We start from the raw sequence: 27,039 nt of genomic DNA, 5'->3' as shown, positions 1-27,039 counted from the left end.
GGCCCGGAAGGACTTGGTTACCACGGCGACGGGACGCCGCGGCCGGCCTGCCTTACCCGCGGCTGTCCGTCACCGTGGCAACCGAGGAGGGGCGGCCGGGAGGACCCCGGGGAGCCGCGGGGCCGGGCGGGGAGGAGGCGGGGGTCGCTCTGTGACTTTCTCTCCTGACTCTGTGACTTTTGAGCCCCCCCCCCCCCGTCTGGGCCCACTAGTCAGAACTGGGGGTCTCGGAAACCTGGGGTCCCAGCCCTCGGCCTCGGCCACAACCTCCCAGTCCGTCACTCCAGCGCCCAGGGCCTCAGTTTCTTGACTTCTGTCTGCACCTCCCTCCGGCTCAGCACAGCTTTGTAATGGTCACACCTTAAAAAAGGCATGCATGCATGCATTCATTCATTCATTCCTCTTCTATAAAATGAGGATGTTGGAATAGATGGGCGTTTCTCAACTGAATCGAATTATTGGACACTCTTGAGTTTGAAATATCGGCAACTCAAAAATGCTAGTTTGAGTACAGAACCTACGGGGAGGAACTAGTTTGAAATAAAACAGAGAAAATGTGCCTCCCCGTATCAAGAAATTGTTTTAGAGAATGCATATTTCTGTCATACATTCTTTTAAAAAATCCAGAAGACTGATTTATTTAAATAATACTTAAGTATTTAAATAGACCTCATCTCATTATACAAATGCTTCCACGCACTGACATAGGTCACAATTTATCCATATCTTCTCATCCTGCTCAATTCTTGGCCATATTTTCCTTATAGTTCTTCCACAGAAAAGAATTCTCCCAAAATGCTAGGAATCTTCTAGACTTTTCTACATTTAAAAACATTTTATTGTTACTGTTTTTTATAATATCACTGTCATTTCCGAATAATTCCCCATTATTTCCATTAGAACTCTACCTTTTTAACAAATAAATACCTTCAATCAAAACAAACCAACACGGGTGGCAGCACCCGATAGTAAGGGAGGAGGGTGATCTTGAGGAAGTGGGTAGTTAATAGATTAAAAACTACACAAAAGTCAAGGAGAGGGGCAGCTAGTGGCACAGTGGACAGAGCACCGGCCCTGGAGTCAGGAGTCCCCTAGTTCAAATCCAGCCCCAGACATTTAATTATTGCCTAGCTGTGTGACTTTGAGCAAGTCACTTAACCCCATTGCCTTGCAAAAAAAAACTAAAAAAGAAACCCCAAAACATTAGTCATATTTGAAAATGAAGGGGGGACAAGGAAGTGGTGGCAGTGAATAATAGAGCACTAGCCCTGGAGTCAGGAGGACCTGAATTAAAATACAGCCTCAGATACTTAATACTTTCTAGCTGTGTGACCTTGGGCAAGTCACTTAACCCCGTTGGCTTACAAAACCCCAATATATATACGTGTGTATGAAATAAAGAAAAAAGAGAAAGTGAATGAATCATTTTGCACTTAAAAGTCCACTACCTCTCTGCCACCATCAGTTCACTAAAGTGCTAAAGTTCCAACTTCTCATGTCTCTAATCAGAATTTTGGTTTTTCATTTCTAACTTTGTTTTTATTATGAAATTTACAAATCAGCCAAAATGAATCTTTCCATATACAAAGAACAGAGAAAGAGACGTATATGAAATAATTAACCTCTTACATAATAACGGGTTTTTGAAGTATATATTAAATTTAACATGGTAGAATCAACATGACCCTACTTGTCTGTGTCCCCTTCCAAACATCCCTCTGTTCTCATCTGTATATTTCTAAATGTTTCATGGGAGCTCTTGCTTTTCTCCATTTTTTCTGCATCACTATTGCTATCCTCCTACTTGCCACAACTTTCTCCAGCAAATAAATTTGTTTGATTATAAGTGTGATCAAGAAAAATAAATACACAAATTAGAAACAGCTGAAAATATGTGACTCATTCTGAACCTAAGGAAGTATGTTTCATCATCAATCTTCTAGAATTGTGATTGGCTATTGCATTGATATGGGTTAAGGCTTCAAAGTTGTTTTCCTTACAACATGCAGTGTCATGAATTATTCTTCTGGTTTTGCTCACTTTACTCCGTCTCAATTCACCATACAGGTCTTTCCAGATTGCTCTGACTCTGTTCCTTTTATGTCCTATAGCACAATGTTTTTCCAATACAATCATATGCTATGCTTTGCTTTGCCAGTCTTGGTGCATTCTTATTTTGTTTCCAGTTCTTGCTGTAACAAAAGTTTTGCTATAAAATTTTTGTCTCTATTCTTGGGCCAAGCCTATTTTAGGCCTGTCCAGTGATTAAGGCTGGAATTTAGAATGCAAAAAAAAGGTACTAATGGATTTTCCTCATAAGTTAAATTAAAAAAGCATTGTCAGTGACAAGGTGAAAAAGTATCTGATTTCTAATGAAATTCAAATTAAAAAACCTATTCTGCCTCCTTACCCATATAGCAATTAACAATGATCTGAAGGCATCCCCAAAGGTCAACAGAGATTCTGCTAAAACCTCCAGAACATCAATTTCCCATAGCATGGGTCTTTTATGCCTCAGGGGCAAGGATGTCAAATAATAAATAATTCAATCCCTAGTAACTTCAACTTCAAAGTTCCAGGAAGTTTCCCATCCCCTAAAAAAGAAAACTAGTTTAGTATAAATATAAAACAGCTGCCATTCGTATCATATCACACCCCTTGCTCCCAATTTTTTTAGGGGACCTTCTACCACTAAAATAGTTTTTAAACAATTCTGACCTCATGAACAGTACTAGAGAATAAACCTAGTGCAAATTATTAAAAGTAAAAATAAAATAATGCAATCTTCTAAAAATATTATAATAATTCATTTACTAAGGGTATTGTCAGGGATAATTCAGACTAGATCAGATTTAAAAAACTAAAGTAAATTGAACAGTGATGACCAGAAGCAACACCAGCTCCATTGAATATATGGACAATACTTCTGATACAGTCACCAATCCTTATTACAGGTCTGGTTCATCTGTAGCAAGGCAGAAACCTCAGTACCAAGATTTGCCCCATAAGTATTCCCCAATCCACAGTTAGAAACCTCTGCTGAGAGGCTACCCATTTCTTCTGTGGTATTGGATTAAGGCTCCCCTTCACCTTACTCTAGGGATCCATGAATGCTACCCTATCAACTAAAGGATTCCAGGAGAATGTCTGTTCCCTATAATTATAAAAAGACAATTTCACCTTCTCTATTGTATTACAAAGCAAAGCACCTCTCAAAAATTCCACCCATTAATCTTGCAAGCCCTTTCTAAGAAGTTGTCAAAATCAGCCTAGGAGAAAGGAAACCTGCCAATTAAGGGGTATCCAAATTATTTCCCCAGGTTGTATAGAACATGGGAGCAGAAACCTTAACACCCCAGCAACTCTGCACAGGAAATGAAATAAGAGAGTCAGAGAGGGTTTAACTGGGACTATATGTAAAAGCAGTCCATCCTTATTGTGTCTTCCTAAAGGTAAAATCTAAGAAATCATTGGACCAGGGCACTCTCCTCCTTCCTGTGTAGCATTAATAAAGACCCATTTTCTTGGAAGTGGCAAGGGCAAATGATATTGAAGATGATAACCAAAAGAGCAAATTGGAATAGACTCAATCTCCAACCTTCTTTGTACTTAAATGTGTGTCCTGATTAAAGGTGATAGCAGAGGGAGCTCCAAAAGGAAGAAAAACGTGTTCTCTAAGAACTTTGATAAGAACTAGGTAGGCAAGGCTTAGCTAGTACTTCAATCTGTATTATCAGTTGCATTGAGGGCAAACCTCTTTTGTTGAAATAAAGGAAAAGGACCAAGAAAATGAATTTGCCAATGAGAGGCTGGTCAGAACCATAAAATATCATACCATGGTGATCTTTTGAAGATAGATGCTTTGGATTGACACCAAGAGCATCATTAAGCATGCAGTGGTTGCATCTTCCTTAATTAAAGGGATCAGATAGTGCTACACCTACTAAAACATAACATCATAATCCCATGTCCAGATTGATGATTGACTCAATTTCCCATCTCTTATTCTCTTAGATCACCAACCTGACTGTTCAGTTCAACCAAAGGCATATGTCTCTGATATACACTAACAGGTTCTACAAAGAGCAATATATCCTGAGGCAAAAATAAGCATGAACTAACTGATGCAAAGTGAAGGGAACAGAACCAGGAGCATGTTACACACAGTAACATCAATATTGTTTGAAGAAGATCTGTACATGACTTGGCTATTCTTAGCAATTCAATGATCCAAGAAAATCCAAAAGGACTGAAGATGAAGCTTACTATGTGCCTCCAGAGAAAGAACTGGTATTGTTTGTATTCAGACCAAAACATACTATTTTTTCTTTCATTTTTTTTCTTTTGAGTCTTATGCAAAATCATTAGTATGGAAATGTTTTACATGTTTGCACATGTCTAACCTATATCTGATTGCTTGCCATATCAGGGAAGGGGGTGGGGCAGGAGGGAGGGCTAGAATTTGGAACTCAAAGCTTTAAAAAAATGTTAAAAACATGTTTTAACATGTAAATGGGGGGAAATGTATCTTTTAAATAAGATGTAATAAACAAAATTCCTCCATTCATTCTAGTTTAAAAGAGGAGAGTCTTGTTCTTTCTGGGTCTTAAGTAAAATCCAAACCTGTCTGTGAAGGCAAATATAAGTTCTTATCTAATTGAGGGGAGCAGGATGTTTCAAACAAATCCCATCCTCTTGGTCAAATACAAGTTCAGGAGGTTTTTTAGCCTCAGACAGATCCTACCAGGTACATCTATTGAAGACAGGAGCTCTGGAGGTTTTTCTCCTTTCCTCTTGGTTGCTTTGCAGGTTCTTTATTCAGAGATACCAAAGAAATGTTGAGGCTTGGAGAGAGTTATAGCTTTTTACTGTATAACCTTGGTAAGGGGAGGCTTCAGGGTCAAGTCCACTCATAAATCTATCTGCATAGCCCAAGTTTGCTTATCAGTTCCCTAAGTTCCTAGTCTGCTTCTTCCCTTTGTCTAGTTCACTCCATGTCCACCATTGCCTGCCTTGTCCAATCATCCTTGAGCTCGGTCTGCCCCCTAGCCTAGATGTTTATGGGAGCCTAGAACAAGGCCAGCATCATGCCAAATCTGAGACTTACATAAGTATCATAAACTATAAAGAAGGTGTTTAACTGGATTCCATATAAGGACGTCCAACTTGATTGTATAACCATTACAAAGTGAATGTTCAAATATGAGCCTTATATTTGATAATACTGGACCCCCATGATTAAGGTAAATTTATATTCATATCAAGGCCACATAGCTTACCCAGAAATCAGCATAAATAAAAATTATTTCTGTTTTGTTCCTTAAGGATCTTTTACATGCCAGCCATGCTACCAACACCTTAGTCTTCTGGGAGTAGTTTCCAGGGCTCCCATTCCTCAGGGTGTTCACTATTACTAGATTAATGACCATTGAGGCCCAGTTGCATGTACCTCTCTCATAACAGAGTCTTCAGATAATTCAGCAAAATGGTGTTCCTCAAGAGCTCAATCCTTTTAGGTAAGGGCTCATTTGACTAGAGGACAGTTAGGTGATGCCATAGTGCACAGAATGCCGGCCCATCTTCCTGAAGTCAATTCTAGCCTCAGACACTTATGAGTTGTATGATCCTAATCCTCTTGCCTCAGTTTCCTTATCTCTTATGAGCTGGAGAAGAAAATGACAAACCATTCCAGTGTTTTTGCCAACAAAACCCCAAAAGGGGTCAGGGAGAGTCTGATAAAACTGAAAATGACTATAAAAAATACAACATTTGTCTAGAGACTGGGATTGAGGGTTTCAGGCTCTGGTAAAATCAGAACCTGTTCATGAAGGCTATTCAAGCCATGAGGTCTTAGAACATGATCTTGAATTTAGCAATTACAAGATGACATCTCTAAAAAATTAATAATAGAGATATCAATATCAATAACAGACAAGTTAATTGTTTTCCAAAAATGGTTTCTGAAATTCACTTTAGGGAGCAATTGGCCCCAGAAATCTCATGACATTTTAATTTGGTCAACACTTGATGCCTCTCCTATTGATAGTGACCTCCAAGAACCTAAGAACCATAAGATTGTAATAAGGACATAAGTGGAGAGACTGCTAGAAAACATGCTTTAGGTTTACCAGGAATATCACAAGTTCTGGGCCTCACTCAAAAGAGACATACTTCTGAATATCTTGATACATGGATTAGATTTCAATTCCTGGATTTCTTTCTATGACTTATTCTTTTTTTTTTTTTTTTTTAGATTTTTCAAGGCAATGGGGTTAAAGTGGCTTGCTCAAGGCCACATGGCTAGGTAATTATTAAGTGTCTGAGACCGGATTTGAACTCACGTACTCCTGACTCCAAGGCCAGTGCTCTATCCACTGCACCACCTAGCCACCCCCTGTGACTTATTCTTGTGGCCTTTAAAATTGCTGAGAATATCAAATGAGATATTATTTGTAAATTATCTTGAGATATTGATTAATACATACTCACCTAGAATGGTAGTGTTAAATTAATTACTGTTCTCAGAAGTAGAATTAGAAGTGGGGCCACAATAGAGCTTTGGCGTCAGGAGGACAGAAGTCGAATCCAGCCTCAGACACTTCTCATTTATTAGCTGTGTGACCCTGGGTAAGTTATTTAACCATGATTACCTCCCATCCAGGGCCACCTCCAGTTGTCCTGATTCATAGCTGGCCATTGGACACCAATGGCTCTGGAGGAGAAAGTAAGGCTGGCGATTTAGCACATCTGCCTCCCCCCCCCCCCCACTCAAATCCAATTCATGTGCTTGTCATGGGATCACCTGATGTCATGGTCTTCTTCAAGAAGGAAAGAGAAACATCAGAATTGGAAGTGGCCAGAAAGTGGGGCTATGGACCTGAGACTAAACAAGATAAGGTTCACAGTCATTGCATTTTTTGTTTCTGGAGTTGCAATCTGTAGAGAACTATGTTCCTGGCAAGATTAGCTTGTTAAAAGTGTTACACTTGCTCAATGACCAAAATTTGTATATATTATTTGTGAAACTGAAGTGTTTTAATCTTAATTAAATTCAGGGTGTTCAGGCCAGATTTTTTTTCAAGATTAGTGAAACAACTTATAACCAGAAATATCCTGTATTAGAATGTCATTTAGGGGCAGCTAGGTGGCGTAGTGGATAAAGCACCGGCCCTGGAGTCAGGAGTACCTGGAGTCAGTAGTACCTGGGTTCAAATCCGGTCTCAGATACTTATTACCTAACTGTGTGACCTTGGGTAAGCCACTTAACCCCGTTTGCCTTGCAAAAAAAAAAAACCCTAAAAAAAAATGTCATTTAATTCTTCCATTTTACAAGTTAGTCCTGCTAGAAGCAAATTCCCACTGCAAGCATTTACAAGAGTTCTAAGGGACACCTTTTCCAGTTCTGGGACAGATGGCAATGTCCAGGGGTCATGGAGGCCAAGGGAATACACTTGGTAATGTCCTTATTTGTCCATATTATATTTTATATCTAGAGTAGAAAGTTCAAAATTTAAAGTTAATTGGATATTCATTAGTACAGTCTAGTCAGCATTTGGGGGGGGTGTCTAATTTGGGATTAATTAGTAAACCCACCAAAATAATATAGGGTGATGTAATTCCTAAAAATATTATATTACTTCAAAATATATTACTTAGTTCTATGCTAAGAGTGGTAGGCTAGCTTTAGTCATATCTGTCTGCATATAATAAGAAACTATCAGGGGGGTTATATCAACCAAAAAATGGGGTTTTGTTAACCCAGACTTGATGACTGTTCCCTGGAAAAGGGGTCAGAATCTTTTGAGGGTGTTATTTAGAGACTCTGGTTCTGAAACTCAGGGTCAGCCTTATAACAAAACAAGACATAAGCTGATTAAAATGAACTGAAAGGATAGCACACTATTCTTCTTGGGAAGGCAAATAAAATTGTTAACAGTAGTGGTTTAATCAAAGGAAACAAAAAATTATTTCAATGGGATATTTTATCATCTTCTATTGAAGTGCTCATGATAAGGGTTTTTTTTTTTATTGTCTAGGGGTTCCCAAAGTTTATCTTGAGCTCCTGAAGACCTGGATTCATTCTGGAGGGTCTGACCCTAAAGGGAATAAGCTCTCCTCTGTGTGTTGTGTGTGTATGTGTGTGTGTGTGTGTGTGTGTGTGTGTGTGTCTGTCTGTCTGTCTATCTCTGTCTCCCTCTCTCCCCTCTCTCTCTCTCTCTCTCTATGTCCGTGTCTCTCTCTCTCTCTCTCTGACTCTATCTCTCTCTCTCTCTTCTCTGTCTCCCTCCCTCCTTCTCTCCCCCCCTCTCTCTGTCTCTGTGTCTGTCTCTCTCTGCCTCTCTCTCTCTCCTATATATAAAAAGTCAAGCAAAATATAAGAACTACAAAACATTCAAATAGCCTTTTACACTTTTTTATACTCACACTGGAAAGGAAAGACGTTTTGTGCTACTGTTTCTTTGGTCTCCAGGCTTTCCCTTTCCCTGGGCCAGAGCAGGCTTGTTGACCCCACCTGCATCCACTTTAGCAAGTTAAGGTGGCTCTCCAAAAGAACAGCCATGTGGTTATTATTCTCACTCTAAGTGTCCTAGGGGAAATTCTCATGGGTGACTATTCCCATTGATATTATAGCTTGTAGGTCCTTACTGGTATATTTCCCATGAATAAATCAGTCACTAATGCTCAGTTAACATTGACCAAATTATTTATTTAAAATGCAAAGCAAACTCATAGTACTTCTATAACATTACATCTATAAACCTCAATTACATGCTTCCACCAATATGTACAGTATCTATGGGGAGATTAGGTATTCACTTAATATTCCAGGGTAGTGACGTGGTCAGGGCAATTTATAAATTATAGGACAGGTCAACTTTGAAAAATAAAGACACGCTGGGCGGAGCCAAGATGGCGACAAAAGAGGAACGTCTCTTAGGCACTCTCTCATAAAACTTATAAACTAAGGACTCTAACTAAATTTTCAAGAGACAGAACCCACAGAGGGACCCAGTGAGGCAGTTCTCCTACTCAAGGTGATCTGGAAAAGAGCAGAAAGGCTCTGCTCCCCAGGGTCAGAGGGGTGGCCCACCAGAGCAAAAGAACTTCAGCCTCCCGGAGGCAGTCCCAAGGCGCTGGGAGTCGTGGCTCACAGCAGTGGTGGAATTTCCTGACCTACGCCCAGGGGAGCACCGGGCACAAATTGGGGGAACAGCGGGAGACCTCTGCCAGAGCCCAGCCCTCAGGACACACAGCAAACAACATGGCCAAGGGCTAGTCCAGATCAGGAAACTTAAGCAGGTGGAGCTGGTAAACAGGAGCCCCCAGGTATGAACCTATTGAACCTAGGGAGGGGAGTGGAGAGAGACACTGCATAGCTCTGCCCCTGGAACAGGACTCTGGGGCTCTGACCACATTCAGATCCTGATCGCAGTCTAGGCCCCCCATAGAACAGCAGGGCCACCCCCCCACCTCAGCCCTGTGGCAGAGGGGGACACATATGGTCATTCACAGATCAGGAGGGAGGAAAGAGCCTCTCACACTGAGATCCTTGTGGAAGTATCCCAAAAGCTCAGGAAGCACCCCCAAAATAGGCTAAGGCTGGGAAAATGAGCAAGCAGAGAAACAAGAGGAACACTATTAGAAATATTTTGCCTGTGAGCCCAAGAAGGATCAAAACATTCAGTCTGAAGATGAGGAAGCACAAGCTCCTGCATCTAAAGACTCCAAGAAAAAAAGAAATTGGTCTCAGGCTATGACAGAGCTCAAAAAAGACTTTGAAAATCAAATGAGAGAGTCAGCTAGATGGCATAGTGGATAAGCACCGGCCCTGGAGTCAGGAGTACCTGGGTTCAAATCTGGTCTCAGACACTTAATAATTACCTAGCTGTGTGGCCTTGGGCAAGCCACTTAACCCCATTTGCCTTGCAAAAATCCTAAAAAGAAAGAAAGAAAGAAAAAGGAAGAAAGAAAGAAAGAATCTAATGAGGGAGTTAGAAGAAAAACTGGAAAAAAGAAATGAGAGAGATGTAGGAAAAACATGAAAATGAAGTCAGCAGCTTAGTCAAGGAAATCCAAAAAAATGCTGAAGAAAATAGCATGCTGAAAACCAGCTTAGGTCAAATGGATAAAACAGTTCAAAAAGGAGAAGAATGCTTTAAAAAGCAGAATTGGCCAGATGGAAAAAGAGATAAGAAAGCTCTCTGAGGAAAACAAATCCTTCAGATAAAGAATAGAACTCAGGGAGATTAGTGAATTTACAAGAAATCAGGACTCAATACTTCAAAACCAAAAGAATGAAAAATTAGAAGAAAATGTGAAACATCTCATTGAAAAACAACTGATATGGAAAACAGATTTAGGAAATATAATTTTAAAATTATTGGAATACCTGAAATTCATGATCAGGAAAAGAGCCTTGACATCATTTTCAAGGAATTACTACAGGAAAATTGCCTAGAAGCAGAGGGCAAAATAGAAATGGAGAGAGTCCACCAATCCCCCAGAGAAAGAGATCCTGCCCCAAAAAACCCAGGAATATTATAGCCAAGTTCCAGAACTCCCAAGTCAAAGAGAAAATATTACAAGCAGCCAGAAGGACACAATTCAAATACTGTGGAGCTGCAATCAGGATCTCACAGGACTTAGCAGCAACTACATTAAAAGCTTGTAGGGCTTGGAATATAATATACCAAAAGGCAAAAGAGCTTAGAATGCAGCCAAGAATGAACTACCCAGCAAGGCTGAATGTCCTCTTCCAGGGAAAAAGATGGACTTTCAATGAACTAGGGAAATTTCAAATGTTCTTGTTGGAATGGCCAGAGTAGAACAGAAGGTTTGATCTTCAGATACAGGACTCAGGTGAAGCATGGAGATTGGAGGAGAAAGGGAAAATATGAGGGACTTAATGATGATGAACTGCATGTATTTCTGCATAGAAAAATGACACTGATAATACTCATATGAACCTTCTCAATTGACAGAGCAGGTAGAAGGAGCTTTTATAGTTGAAGCACAGGAGAAAGCTGAATTTGAAGTTAAAATATGGTGTAAAAATGGAGTCAATAGAAAAAAGGAAAATGTAATGGAAGAAAGAAAAAGGAGAGGGGGGAATAGTTCAAGATATTTCATATAATAAGATTTTTCTTTATTACAATGAGCTATTGCAATGATATGGAAGGGGGAAGGCAAGGAGGAATGAGGGAATCTTTGTTCTCATCAGAGGTGGTTAGGAGAGGAAACAGCAGATATATTCAATGGGGTATAGATATCTGGAGTAAGAAGGAGAGGGGGGGACAGGGGGAAGGTGGGGATGTGAGTGATGGCAGAGAGGATGGACCATGGCGGGAGAGTGGTCAAATATAATGCATTTTCTCTTTTACTTCTTGCAAGGGGCTGGGATTGGATGGCCTGTCCAGGACCATAGGGCCAGGTGGATGCTGGGCCTAAGGGGTGGTATGGGGGCTCAGGGCTTCTTGGCCCCAGGACCAGGGATCTGTTTGCTGTGCCACTCAGCTACCCTACAGCAGAGTCAGAGTGAAAGGAGAGAGAAAATATAGTACATGGTAGTGGAGAAGTATGAATGGAGGGAGTTGCGATCAGAAATGGCAACGGTGGAAAAATATGGAAGTAACTTTTGCAATGGACTTATCATAAAGAATGTGATCCACCCAGAACAGAGTTGGTGGTGTTGGAACACAGACTGAAGCACATTTTTATTATTATTATTTGGGGGGGGGGTGCGGGGCAAATGGGGCTGGGTGGCCTGCCTGGGGCTGCATAGCAGGGTGATCGTTGGGTGTCTGAGGCTGGATTTGGACCTGGGTGCTCCTGGCTCAAGGGCCAGTGCTCTGTCTGCCACCCAGCTGCCCCTACTATTATCACTATTTTATTTCATTTTAGGTCTTTTTTCTTTTTTTTTGGTTTTTGCAGGGCAGTGGGGTTGAGGTGGCTTGCATGACACATGGCTGGGTGATTGTTGAGTGTACGGGGCCAGATATGGGCTTGGGTGCTCCTGGCTCCAGGGCTGGTGCTCTGTCCACTGAACTACCTGGCCATACCTATAATTATTACTATTATTTTTTTAATTTTAATTTTAATTTTGTTCTTTCCCCTGTACTTCATCACTCAAGCGAGTCTATATTGGGGGGGGGGTATTTTGTTTACTCTTAAACAAGAATATTTTATTAATGTATAAAAAAATTGTACAAAATGAGAATAAATAAATATTAAATAAAAAAAAATAAAGACAGGTCAATGTTGAAAATAAAGACTTGGTGCTCTTCTCCTGTCTCAAGAACAGTCCATAAAAGTTCCTTGATAAGAATACTATTGCTTCCTTTGCTAAGCTCAGTTGATCCATGGTGTTCTTGACTAATATCTTTTAGGTTTGGTTTTTTGTGGGTTTTTTTGCAAGGCAAATGGGGTTAAGTGGCTTGCCCAAGGCCACACAGCTAGGTGATTATTAAGTGTCTGAGACCAGATTTGAACTCAACTCCTCCTGACTCCAGAGCCGGTGCTCTACCCACTGAGCCACCTAGCTGACCCAGCTGTCCTGTTTTCTTGGCAGCAACTCTAGTATCTATCTCTTCTAGCTTTAGGCTGGGACAGTAACTTCAGCTGATAGGAGAAGAAATAACAATGTTTGTTTTAATGTTGGCATAGTTTCTCCAGCTCTGCCCCTTTTGTAGGATTCCAACTCTCATCAGAGGGTAATGCAGAAAAATATCATCTTTCTTGAGCAACAAACCATCAGACAAAGCAGAATATATTTTCTCTACCCTTTCTTCTTATTCTTCTTATCCACAACAGGGGGCAGTAGGGAGTGCTCCAGGATTACTGGGGAAAAAAAGTGCCTGCTAACAAGTGAGTACACCATTAGGAGCTCTCTTTCATATAGTTCTTTTTTTTTTAGGGGTTTTTTTTTGCAAGGCAAATGGGATTAAGTGGCTTGCCCAAGGCCACACTTTCATGTAGTTCTTAAATCTTTTCTTACTTCTCTCTCATTCCTACCTAACTTATTGGTTCAGCAGTTAGGTTCTCTCTACAAATGACTCCACCCTAGTGTATAGGTAGTAAGCAAATTCTCATCTTCTGGCTATAATCAGGTAAATTATTTTGTCCCAGAATCACAAAATTGTTTTTTACATTTCCCCAGTTAACATAAAAAAAGGTCCAGTACTTTAATTTTTCACATGAAAATCTCTAAAGCCTATTGTGTTCTCCTCAGGTTCCAGTTTGTCTTATTCAAATGAGCAACTGCTTCCTCAAAACACAAAGCCGAGTAGAAAACTCAGCAACTGATTCTCTTAGTCTGGAATCTTGTGGCAAGCAAGTTCTAACTGAATGAAAAGTGAAACGGATTTAACTTAGCAACTGCTTACTTTCAGAAGCTAGCAACCAAGCATCAAACAAGGGAATGATTAACTTTATACCTGGATTGTCCAAGCAACTCCAAACAATTACTTTGGAAGAATGGCAAGGTCCAGATCTCCCAGCCAACCATGGCAGGGTTTCAATCTTTCAGGTGCAGAATTTTCTTCAAAAAATATTTGTAGAAATCTTCTCCCTCCGATCTCTGAAATCCCAAATCCTGAACACTGAAACTCTTGATGAAGAAAGTAATTGAAGAGGATGGAATAGAACATTTCTCAGGATTTCTATGTCAAAAGTGGATTTTTGGAAGAACATAACTGACTTTATTTTTTGTTTCATTTGATGCAATTAAATAAATGTACTGAATGTTTCCTTCAGTATCTCCCTTCCCCCCTTCACTTTACAGTTACAAAAAAAAAAAAAACCCACAAAAAAAGCCAACCCAACAGTACACATAGGACTTTGAACAGTTCTAGGAACTGATTCCCTTCCTCTTTACCCTATCTAATAAAGCATGGAGTAGGGGCTTAACGAATACTGATCAACTAACTGACAAAGATGATATTATATCCATTGCTTCAGTAAATGACTATGCTTAAAGAATACATTTTCCTTTGTAATAATTTAAACATTTTTTCCTTTCTTAGTTAAAATAAATTGTCTAAGTCTGATACTCTTGAATTACATATTTCTGATCAAAAATTGTTTTATCAGCCTCTCAATGAGGTTTGTAAGTCTGAATGTTAGCTTCTGCACTCCACAAGGTCTCTCCACTTATAAATCTGTAGGCAGGCTCTGTCTGTGTAAAACAGCCTAGTCCCCTTCTAATTGCATCTCCAAGTTTGGACTTTCACAGTTATGTAAATAATTACAGGAAAGACTATCCTAAAAAGGCAGAAAACTGGTTATCTCTATACTTATGGTATGTTGGAAAGGGAGAAATTCCAGTGATTTATGTCTATATCATTATCTTATGACAAAATAAAATATTAAGTCAGAAGTGGTCAAAGGATATACAAAGGCAATTTGCATATGAGGAAATCAAAGTTATCCAGAGTCATATGAAAAATTGATCTAAATCATTATTGATTACAGAAATGCAAATTAAAGCATCTCTGAGGTACCACTATCTCTCAGATTGGCCAATAAGACCAGAAAGGACAATGATAAATGTTGAAAGGGATGTGGGAATTCTGGGATACTGATTCATTGTTGGTGGAGCTGTGAACTCATCCAACCTTTCTGGAGAGCAATTTGGAATTATGCCCAAAGGGCAACAAAAATGTACATACCCTTTGATCCAGCAATACCACTACTGGGTCTATACCTTGAAGAGATTATGAAAAGGGGCAAAAACATCACTTGTACAAAAATATTCATAGCAACCCTGTTTGTGGTGGCAAAGAATTGGAAATTAAGTGAATGTCCTTCAATTGGGGAATGGCTTAACAAACTGTGGTATATGTATGTCGTGGAACAATATTGTTCTATTAGAAACCAGGAGGGATGGGAATTCAGGAAAGCCTGGAGGGATTTGCATGAACTGATGCTAAATGAGATGAACAGAACCAGAAAAACACTGTATACCCTAACAGCAACATGGGAGTGGTAATCAACCTTAATGGACTTGCTCATTTCATCAGTGCAATAATCAGGGACAATTTTAGGGTAAGATGGAGAATACCATCTGTATCTGGAGAAAGAATGAAGGAGTTTAAACAAAGATAAAAGTTTATTACCTTTAATTTTTTAAAGTCTTATGTACTAAATAATTTTGCTATATCTAATATTTTATTTCTTCCTCAAGGATTTGTTTTTCTCTCAACCCATTCAATTTTCATCAATGCATAGCATGGAAACAATGTAAAGATTATCAGATTGCTTTCTGTGGGGGTGAGGGGGAGGGAAGGGAGAGTGGGGGGGAAACTGCAAAACTCAAGATCTTACCAAAAAATGATAGGTCGAAACTACTATTGTATATAATTTGAAAACAAATAATATATATTAAGTCAGGAGAGGAGACAATAATCCTGTGGCTAATTGGATTTTTGTCAGTTCTGACAGAACAGACCTTATAGATGAGTCAGAGAATCATAAAATAATCAATAACACCTTTATGTGCTAATGTGTAACCTGACTTTGTAATGTGTAACCAGATTTTGGTGTGAATGCATCTCAGGGTTCAGGCTTTGGTATTTGTATAAGACTGTTCTTGGAGAAGAAAATCATTACTTTCTGTGCCTTTGTGATGGGTGAAGTTGGTGAAAATTTGGAAAAGGAGAGTTCTTCTGGTTTTGAGAGAGGATACTGGTGATGCCAGTCTCTCTTTAGATTTCCTGGAGAAAGAGAGAGACTTTTTGAAGATAGTGACATGTAGAAAAATTGGCTCTTGGAGCCTGACTCTGACCTCCAATTCAGAACTTCAGAGATTTTGGAGAATTTCCCTTTGGATCAGATCTCTCTCTCTCTCTCTCTCTCTCTCTCTGTCTCTCTCTCTCTCTCTCTCTCTCTCATACACACACATACACACACACACACATACGCACACTGTATATGTGCATCTAAATCTGAAAGCACATTCATTTTGTGTATTATGAGGTGCTTACTAATTTATCTGACCACTCTGATTCCTGTCTGTTATCAACTTGGACAAATGGATTCATTTACTATTATGATAGGGGCAGCTAGGTGGCATGGTGGATAGAGCACTGAGCCTAGAATCAGAAAGGCTTATTTTCCTGAGTTCAAATCTAACCTCAGACACTTAACTAACTGAGTGACACAAGGTAAGTCATTTAACTCTATTTGCCTCCGTTTCCTCAACTGTAAAATGAGCTGGAAAAGAAAGTGACAAACAGCTCCAGGATTTTTGTCAAAAAAAAACCCAAAGAGGGTCATGAAGAGTTGGACATGACTGAACAAAAAATGTTTGGGTTTTTTTTTTTAAATAAGCAGCTTTAGGTGGGAAGAGAGTCAAGCCTTTAGCTATAGCTTGGGGTACCTCTTTCCCATTAACTGACAGTGACATGGAGTCAGCTGTCTGAAGAAAAAATATCATTTTCTCAAAATTAGTGATAGAGGGACAGATAGAAAATTCTATTACTCAATTCAGGTAATCTGTCTGAGATTAGAATATTCCAGTCTCCTGCTACCCTCCAGCCAGGAATTAAAGTCTCCCTAGGAAAGGAATGGAGGAGACACTAATTGTAATTATTGTTCAGTCCTTTTTCTTTAGGGTCTGATTCATGATAACTCTATTTAAAGTTTTCTTGGCAAGATCCTGAAGTGGTTTACCATTTCCTTTTTCAGTTTATTTTACAAATGAGGAAATGGAGACAAACAGGGTCAAGTGACTTGCGCAGAGTCACACAACTCATTAAGTATCTGAGGCCAGATTTGAACTCTGGAAGATGAATCTTTCTAACTATAGGTCCATTAGTCTATCCACTGAGACACCTAGCTGCCCCACATGAGACTCTAGAACAATTCATGTCTATGTGGATAACACCACACACACACACACACACACACACACCCTTCCTTACATTAAAAAGATGGGCCTTGAGTTGGGGAGCAGCTTGGGATAGTAGCTATTAATTTACAATAAAAAATGTACTTTTCCAGTGTCCATTAGTGATACCAGGCCATACTAGGTTTCTGTGAAACTGAATCAGTAATGAGAAATGAGTTTATAGCAATTTTTTTAGACTGCAAACTCCATGAAGGCAGAGACAGTGTCTTACTAAATATTATAATTTCCTTGATATCTAGCTCACTATACATAGAATGGGTGCTAAATATTTGTTGAATTGAATTGAAGGGGAAAAGCTCACTAACATGGACATGTTCTCACAGAACAGTTATTCTACACAATGTAGAACATTGTGTTTCCACAGAACACAGGGGATTATCGGATGAGATAATTCTCTAAGATCCTTCTCTGTTCTGAAATTCTGTCATTCTAGGGTCATGACTTTGAATTCAATGGTGCTGTCTTCATGCTATCCACTAGAGGGTAGAAAAACATCACTTCTGACATGAGGGGGAGGGAATGGACCAGCCAGGACCCCAGTAACTAACTGTTTTGGGCTGCCCCCCAGCTTCTCCCACCTCCTAAAACTACCTCCTTTCACTCTCAGGGAAAATAGAGGCTTTGGAAGAGTTGAAGGGAATGGAGTCAAAGATGGAGTGAGCATGCAACTAAGTGATCTGGACCCCAAGTCAGGAGATGGGCTGGGTTTGTTTCTAGGAGTTGCCTCCCCTTCTCTTACTGTCACCCTAAGGTTGAACCCCAAGGGGATATTTCTTGCATACCCAGGCTCCTGACCTTCCCATTTCTGACAGCTGATTGTGTTCCCTTCTGCTCAGGGTCTCCATCTCATCAGATCCTGGTGAAGATCATTGACTTCCTTTCCCAAGTGGTTGCCCAGAACGTGAAACAAGCCTCCTCCCTTTCCCCACCCCTTCCAGCTGGCCTCTGACTGGCTAGCCTCCCAACAGCTGGGTGTACATCTGTGTCTCCCCAAGGATCTACGGGGAGGAGCCATTTGGGGGTGGGTTCTCTTACACAAACCCCATTGGACTGGCCGTGTCTTTTCTCATTCAGTTTACTTATGTGTCTAGAAAAGCTGCTGTCTTCTCCGTCTACTTGCCAGATTTCTTTTTTTTTTTTTTTTTTGGTTTTGTTTTAGCAAGTTTTCTGTCTCTGCTTGGAGGAGGTCAATTCTTGACTCAACCTCTCCTACTTCCTTGACTTGACCTCATCCATTCAACCTTGCCTGGCTCAGTGAGATAAAGAAGGGAGAGAATAGATATGTCACCCCACCCCACTCCCCACTCAATAAATGACAATGACTCCCTATTACCTCCAGGATCAAATATGAAATGCTGCAGCATTCAAAGCCTTTCCTAACCTGCCCCACCCCTCTGCCCGGCTTCTTACACCTTACACCCGCTCACTCAACTCTCCACCATCCAGTGACACTGACCTCCTTGCTATTTCTGGAGTAAGACACTCATGCCATTACCTGACTCAGGACATTTTTTCTTCCCTGTCCCCCATCCTGGCATCCCGGGCCTTCTTCAAGTCCCAGCTAAAATCCTACCTTCTACACACAGGAAGCCTTTCCTGATCTCCCTTCATACTAATGTCTTCCCTCTGATTATCTCCAATTAATCTTGTTTGTAGCTTGTTTGTATATACTTGTTTTCATTTTTATCCCTTTTCATGGAGTCTAAAACCAAAAATTAATTATCTAGTTGCATCCCCCATAGCCTATAGTCCAATCTGGTGACCTTGAAAATGTCCATTTTTCCTGGCTCTGCATGATAGTGATCATTGATCTCATCTGCCCTGGCCCCTTCCAGAGAATATTCAGCTTCTATTCATTATTCTTTTTTTTTTTTTTAGATTTTTTTGCAAGGCAAACGGGGTTAAGTGGCTTGCCCAAGGCCACACAGCTAGGCAATTATTAGGTGTCTGAGACTGGATTTGAACCCAGGTACTCCTGATTCCAGGGCCGGTGCTTTATCCACTGCGCCACCTAGCCACCCCTCTATTCATTATTATTGACCTAAACCAGACACAATGGTGTGGAGGGAAGTGAGGATTAGCTGGAATTTCTGCTTCCCTAGGTTGATCTAGACCAGAACCATAGAAAAATCAATAAATATATATTAGAACTCTGTTCTATGCAAGATACCATGATCCTTCCCCATAGAAATGAGAATATTGATTTGATGATCAATCCCTGAGCCAGAAGTGGAAAAAACAGATGTGTTTAGAAAGACGTAAGTTTGTTGGCTAGGAAGAGGTATCTCTGGATCTGTCTCCTGGTCAAGGCATGGTTTGGTAAAATCCCAGGGCCCAGTTGATTATAGAGGGTTGAGACATATTTGAGGTCTTCAATCACCTAGCCAGTTGGTCATCTGTACCTTAGGGCTCACATCTATTTTTTCCCTTTCTAAGTAGGCAAGTGATATGGGCAAATCTGAGTCCAAGGAAAATTATTTTGTTAGTTGGGTGGAGATAACTGAAAGAAAGGAGACCAACCAAGAGTCTATTCCAATGATCTAGGCTAGAAGTGATGAGGACCTTAATTAGAACAGGGGTTCAGAACAGAAAGCAAAGGAAAGAAAATTAAAAAGAACAACAAATCCATGTCTCTAATAGATTTTTCATGGCACGTATAACATGCCCAAAGGTAAGATCTAAAATGATCTTTAACTGAAACTTCATTATGAAGGATATTAGATCTGGGAATAAACTTTGAAGATGAGAAATATAATAAAGGGGTGGTGGAAAGAAGAAGCTAGGGTATCTGATCCCTAGGTTCCAGCCAATACCCTGAGGTCTTGGCTTAAGATTCTCAGGACGGAGGAGTTCCAGCTACCTCCCTCAAGACCACCATTGTTCCCACTCTTTGTAACTCCTCCTTCTGGTAACCCATTCCCATACCAAGAACTCCCCAGTTTCTACTCCTGTTTACCTCCTCCCCATGGCCTTCTGCCTTTCTGGCTCTGCTCCCAGCTCCCAGTCCCTTGATCTCAGATCCCAGTTTCCAGTTCCAAATCCCTAGTTCAACCAAACCAGATACATAGATGAACAGAGGGACAAAAGAGAGAGACACCAACAAAAGAAAACCAGAAGAGGTCAGAAATAGAGTTCTCAGGAGTGGGGCCCTTCCAAGTAAGAAGGGGAGATGAGGGAAGGGAGATGGTGTAATTTGAATTCTCATGGAGGTAAAGAACTAGAGAAAGATGGAAAGACTGGGTGAGGGTGAGGTGAGGACACAAGGAGCTCAGGATGGAAGAGTAGTAAAGTTCAGTAATAGTCCTTTTTTCAAGGTGGTGGGGAAGTGGGCAAGAAGTGAAATGAAAAAGAAATGGTAAAATAACATTTTTAATATTAAAGGGTAGCTAGGTAATACAGTGTCTGGAATCAGGAGGATCTGAGTTCAAATTCAGTCACAGATTTGATGCTTATTAGCTTTGTGACCCTGAGCAAGTCACTTAACCCCAATTATCTCACAAAAATAAATCAATAAAACTACAAAGATAATTTTTTTAAAAAAGAGAAGGTAACAACTCCATTGCCTTGCAAATAAATAAGGAAACAAACAAGCAAATAAATAAATGAAAATAAAAAAGAGAAGGTACAAAGGCACACGAGATTGAATACATGCTAGAATTGACCCTTTCTTTCAGTGTTTCTGTTTGTCATCTGTTTGTCTCTGCTTCTTCATCCTTATCTTTTTATTTCCCTGGCTCAGTTTTTTCCTTTGTTTTTCTTTCTGTCACACTGATCTTCAGTGTCTTAATTTATCTGTCTTTCTCTTTGAGTCTTTTTCTTTCTGTAATTTAACTTTGCGACTCTGTGGAACTTTATCCCTTATGCACCTATTATATGCTTGGCCTACACCCCAGACCTTTGAGTACAGTTTGGGGGATACCCCTAAGACTGAAAGGAGGTTACTATTAGAGAAAGCCTTGAGATTTGAGTCAAGATGGTTGTAAACCATAGTGCTCCAGATGTAGGTCCCACAGGGATCTGGATAATACTAGACTCCCAGGTGACTAGAATTGAAGGCATGAAAAGAGAGAACACTGCCTTTGCTACCCTCACCATAATTACCTTTTACCCACTAACCCCAACTCCTACGGCTCATGGGTTGGTTGCCCTCAGCCATACTGGTCATCCCAGGTGAGAGATTGATATCTGATACCTATTTTCTGAACCTTAGCTCTTATTGTTCTCATTCCCTTCTGAAAATAGGTAGATTCCAGAGGGAAAAATAAAGCTCAGAAGGGGTCAAGGGTAAGTATCAGGGTGGGGGACAGGTTCAGGGTTCAGGAATTCTTATTTCTTATTATTGTGTTATAGATTCCCTTGGTAGTCCAGTGAAGCCTAGGGATCCCCTTCCAGAATAATATATTATTGTCTGTGTTTATAATTGAAGGGAATGATAAATCTGAGTCAGAGGTTAGTAGGGGAAAAAACTTATAATTTTTCCTATTCATGTTATAGGATTCTTTGGGACTTAAGAGAGAAAAAGGAGAGAAGAGATTGGGGTGAACTGGGACCTTATAGACACATAGGGTAAAATAGGTGGACTCCAGGGAGAGGAATCCTAGAATGGCTATTGTTCCTTCTTCCACACATACAGCTTCATATTTCTTTATAGCTTTGCTCTCTCCTCCACTTTTTTGGGGGGGGGAGGAGGGGAAGGGTAGTAAGGCAATCAAGTTTAAGTGACTTGCCCAGGGTCACACAACTAGTTGGTGAGTGTTAAGTGACTGAAGCCACATTTGAACTCAGGTCCTCCTGACTCCAGGGCCCGGTGCTCTATCTTCTTTCACCACCTAACAGTCCCCCAGTCCCTCGACTACCATTATCCCCAGTCTGTTGGAAGTAACTATTGATTCCAGAGGGGAATCAATAGCCCTGGAGGGATAGCTGGGCAAGACCCTTGACTCCAGGCAGAGTGGGGTAGAGATACTGAACTGGTCTTCATTAGAAGAGAACCTAGAGGAGGTGCAGATCTGGTAGGGCAGGCCTTTCAGGGTTGGGTAGAGTCAGGGCCTGCAGCACTGTCCTGGGCAGGCTGCCCCATTGGTTCTGCACTAAGTCCAACCCTCTGATCAGGACAAAGGCACCTGCATGGTAATCAGGGAGCATCATTGATAGGAACATAAAGTGGAAATGCAGGTCTAGAGTGGCCTGGGGACCTCAGACTGGAGGTAGGAGACAGGAAAGAAGGTGATAAGAGAGAGTAGGGGCAAGGCCAAGGGAGGGAATGCTTTGTGGTTAAGTGGACTGGATTCTAGGTGTCCCCTTAAAACCCACTTCTGCCTCAGTCTCTCATCTTTGCCATCCTATTTCTTATCACCCATCCCTCTCCTCCAAATGTTTTCCCCTCAGTGTTCCTCTGGCTCCTATCCCTGACTCTATCCATTTAGTCCCTTCTCTTCTTCCAGTCTCCTTTATCCCCAAGTTTCATAGTCTCTCGCTATATACAAAACCATATTTACCTCTGCCAGTGTCTTGCCACCCTCATTGTCCATTGGAGTGTGAGACTTCAGGGGCCTTTCCCTTGGGACAGCTCAGTTGGATAGGAACTGGAGAGCTGAATTCAGTCCCAGAGGAAACTCTGCCCCGAGTATTCAACTGAAGCTTGATGCAAGAAAGACTCACGGAGTCGGGAGTTGGCTAAAGGCAAGACCTGGGGAAATTGAAGTCTCCAGCTCTGCTGCCCCTTTGTCGAGCCTTCTTGTTTTTTGCAAGTGGATTCCCAGATCCCTTTGTCTAGCTCTGTCCAGTGGTTTGGCTGGGTTGGCTAAGGGAGAGAACCTTCCTAAGTCTGACATCTTCTTTGTCCCCATAGCTCCAGAGCCTTCACCCTTTGTACTGAGGTTGTTGACCCCAATGTGAATCTGCCACTTCCTGACCTTGACATTAGACCCATCAGGAAAGCCTAGCAATGTGAGGACTGGGCAGGGAACTAGACACTTGGGGTCAGCCCCATCCCAGGATTTGGAAAAGGAATCCAGTCATTTCATTTCTCAGTAAAACAAGGAAATCAGAGAAGACGACTTCTTGAGTCCCTTCCAGTATGAACATTTCCCTAATTGTACAAATAAAGATATCTCTCCACTTTTCAGGACTCTGAAGCCTCCAGTGTTTACAAGTGATACATTTTTAATGTTGCTGCAATTACTATAGTAGAGGAGGCACTTCTATTGTGAACTTTTATTATTAGGTTACTTGGAGTTCAAAAATGACCCTGTGGTCAAGAACAGGTAATAAAAGTCCAATTTAATCAACCTTCAAAAAAAAAAAGAAAGAAAGAAAAGAAAAAAAAAACAGCTAGATGGCACAGCGGATAGAATGTTAGATCTGAAGTCAGTAAGACCTAAGTTCAAATGTGACTCAGACACTAACTGTGTGACCCTGGGCAAGTCACTTAACTTTGCTTCAGTTTCTTCATATGTCAAATGAACTAGAAAAGCAAATTATTTCAATATCTTTGCCAAGAAAACTCCAAAAAGGATTAAGGTGAGTTGGACATGACTGAACAGTAACCTATTAAATATAATTTAATAAAAAAAAGTGGTCTGCAAACTGACCACTCCTAGAAAAACTTAGAGGGGGTTTCTCCAGGCTTTCAGCCTTTAACCTTAGAGTATTCCTAGAAGCAGGGGAAAAGGAATCTTAGGATTTGGGGGCTGGACTTCATATAGGACTTAGGATGGGGTCCTGATGACAATGGTGAAGTCTCTTTTGGCAGAGTTTAGATGGAAGAAAAGAGGACTTCTTGCCCTGGAATAGGGGAACAGGGTATTTGGGGGTAACAAAAGTTTGAGAAGCTGTAAGATGTTTACTTAATGAAGGAAGAAGCCCTAGAGCTACCATATTTTCTATAGAGGGTTACAGTACCCACCCTTCTTTAGAATTCTAAAAAGGTCCATTCAACACAGTCCTAGTTGGGGGGTATCACCTCACACCAGTTAATCTCCAGGAGTAGCCTGTGCCAATCATACCATTCCCTCCTCCGGCACCAACTTTTTTTCACTCTGGGGAAACTGAGGAAGTTAGACAGATATACCCTAAATCCTCCTTTACACATGGGAAAGTGTAGCCCATAGGCATCCTAGCCATCCTGCCCTCCCACCCTCTTGCTCCTTTTGCCCTCTTCTTCCCCCAACCAATTCCAGAATTTGTTACCCCCTAACCTCTGACTTTCTCAAAAAGGAGGACCTGGCTGCAGACAAACAGGATATTACTCACCTGTCAGTTCTTCATCTCACTCCTACCCCAACCTCCCAGTCAGGCCCCTTCCATTTCCATCCCCACTTCCAACCCCTACCCAACCCACACTGACCTACCACCCCAACAACACCCTCCTCCCTTTGTACGTGTTGACCCCCACTCTCACTCCTCCCCCCTCTCGGGACCCCACCCATCCTCATCCTTCCCTGACTCATGTTTTAGTCTCATTGACACAAACAGAAATTTCAGTACAACCCTCTCCAACCGGTTTGGCCAAGGAAAAGAGCCTGTCTTAGGGACAAGGACAGATGAAAGTTCAGACACATGCAGAATATGCTCACTATGATATGAACAAGCACATACAGAGACACTCATAAAACTGACATATGTACAGCAACTCCTTGGGTCCCACTTAGAACATGCACATATATAGATCTATATGCTTAAACACACACACATATACAAACACACACATATGTATATATTCACATCCTTGCAGAAACACATGCAAAACTGCTCTGAACTGAGGCCATAGTTCATCTTCCAATTTTCCATCTCCATTCCTGAGGATATAGAGAAAGGAGATTTATATGGGCATGAATGAGAAGAATGAGTGGGATAGGGAAGGATAATAGAAGGCTATAGTGAGAAGTTAAAGATTCTTGCCTAAGGGACAGGTCAGATGAATAAGATTCCTGGCTCCTGATGTGTTCAGCCTCCCCCCACTCCCTCCACCCATTGTTGCCCCTTCAGCTAGTCACTCAGCAGGGTGTAAGGAGGATTCAGAGAATAGGAACAGTTTCTTTTCAAGGTATTATAAGGTTTCTAGGGGATAGAGTAAAGAATTCAGTCAGAGCTTGAAACAACCTCAGAAGTTATTTAGTGTAATGTTCTCATTTTATAGGAGAAACTGAGTCAGAGAAAGGACAAGTAATTTGTCCAAAGTCACACAGCTACTAGCAGGATTCAAACTCAGGTCTTCTGACAATAAATCTGATTTTTCTACTGTATAAAGGGCCAGGTTTGACTGAAATGGAGAAAGGAATAAAGAGAAAGAAATGGGCAGAGAGGAATAAGAAGAGAAAAAAGGTGTGTGTGTGTGTGTGTGTGTGTGTGTGTGTGTGTGTGTGTGTGTGTGTGTGTGTGTGGAAGGGGGTCTATGGTCAGAGAAACTATCTGGGAGATATGAGGGGAAAGGGGAGAAATGGGAAAATTGCTCCTGCAAGCTGTTATGAAAAGTAGCTTATTCTTATACACATAAAAAATGTGCACCTATCCTACAATACTCCCAAAAGACAACAAATTGGTTGAGTGGCAACAAGGTCCCCCTTTTACTTCCAATTTCCCAGATAGCATCCCCTCTCCTCATTCAAAGCTACTTCTGTTGTTAACTGTAGCCAGATGGATCACAATGACCCTTTGCCTGGATCCTGTGCCTCTTAGGGATGGTCTTCCTCCCCACCCCAACCACAACACACACACACACACACACACACACACACACACACACACACACACGTGTACATATACACCATAACACACATACACGTGTATATATACACCATACCACACACACACACACACACACACACAAACACATGACCCATTTTCATAGGTGACTGCCCAGACCTTCCCTTAAGGAGCTGAAGTGAGAAGTGCTTCAAGCTGGTATAGGTTTTTGGGGTGATCCAGAGAAATACTAAGGAAGTAGAGAGGAAGTGAGGTTTCTATTTGGCATAATGCCTGTTTTTTAGTAGGTACTTAAGAAAGGTTGGTTGACTGCCTACCTGCCTGCCTGGGGCTTCTGTGAGGGAAAGAGAGAAAATGCCAGGAGATGAACATAAGGGCTTTTGCTTGTTTATCTGACCATCCATTTTTTCCCCCAATGCCTCAGTTTACCTGATGCTCCAGGGAGGGGGAAGGGAGTATCCGTGGGAAGAGAGGAAGCACCAGAGTGAGATAGGATCCACTGTGTGATAATTATAATTATTACAGACGTTGCTCCCCCCCCCTCCCACTGCCCCCTGGCCCAGCCCCACCCCAGGCAGCTTTGGATCTCAAAGCATCATCGGGGCGGGTCTTCTCCCCGTGGCACAGGTGGGATCTGAGACCTGAAGAGGGGAAGGGGCTAAGCCAAGGCGGAGGTGGAGAGAAACTGGGAGACCTGGCACCCAGCCCAGCTTGGTATTGCAGCTGCTCCCTGATCAGTGAAGAAGACCTTGAGAAGTGGGAAGCCTGAGAACTGTGTGATTCTTCTATATTAGCTTTAGTCTCTCCTTGCTAATTTCCTTAAATCTGAGACCCCAGTTTTCCATCCTGATTTTTTCCTTGGCTCCCCACCCTCTTACTAAATCTTTTAAATGGGATCCGTTGAATCAATAAAATAAAATAAAATAAAAAATAAATGGGATCCTACTAATAAGACTCTCACCTCCCATTTCCAAGAATGCCCCAAACCAAGAAAGCCTTCAATTTTTCAAATCTTTACCAACCACATAAAATTTTCCTCCTGCCAGGATCCTTTCCCAGTCTGGACCTTGACAGACAATATCTCCTTCCCCATCCCTATGACTCTGGACCTGCCCAATTATAAAGTTTGGGACACTGGAGCAGAAGGTTCATCCTTAGAGACAGTTACAGACTCATTCACTAAATCCACTCCCTCTTTTCCTCCACTACCAGAACATTTTTACACAAAGAACAACAGAGATGACTTTTAAAAAGAAAAAATGGGGATATCAGAGAGACAAACTGAAAGGGTAAAATAGAGGGGGAGCTGTTAATTCTAAAAGGAATAGAATTGAGTTGGGGTGAAGAAGTTGGTCAAAGAACTACAGGAATCCCTTGACAATCCTCCTTGGGCCCCCAGAAAATACAGATAACTAACCTTCAGCCTA

The sequence above is a fragment of the Macrotis lagotis genome, chromosome 5 (assembly GCF_037893015.1).
Source record: "Macrotis lagotis isolate mMagLag1 chromosome 5, bilby.v1.9.chrom.fasta, whole genome shotgun sequence".
Lineage (NCBI taxonomy): Eukaryota > Metazoa > Chordata > Mammalia > Peramelemorphia > Peramelidae > Macrotis > Macrotis lagotis.
The sequence above is the reverse complement of the archived record's forward strand: the minus strand, read 5'-3'. Positions refer to the sequence as shown.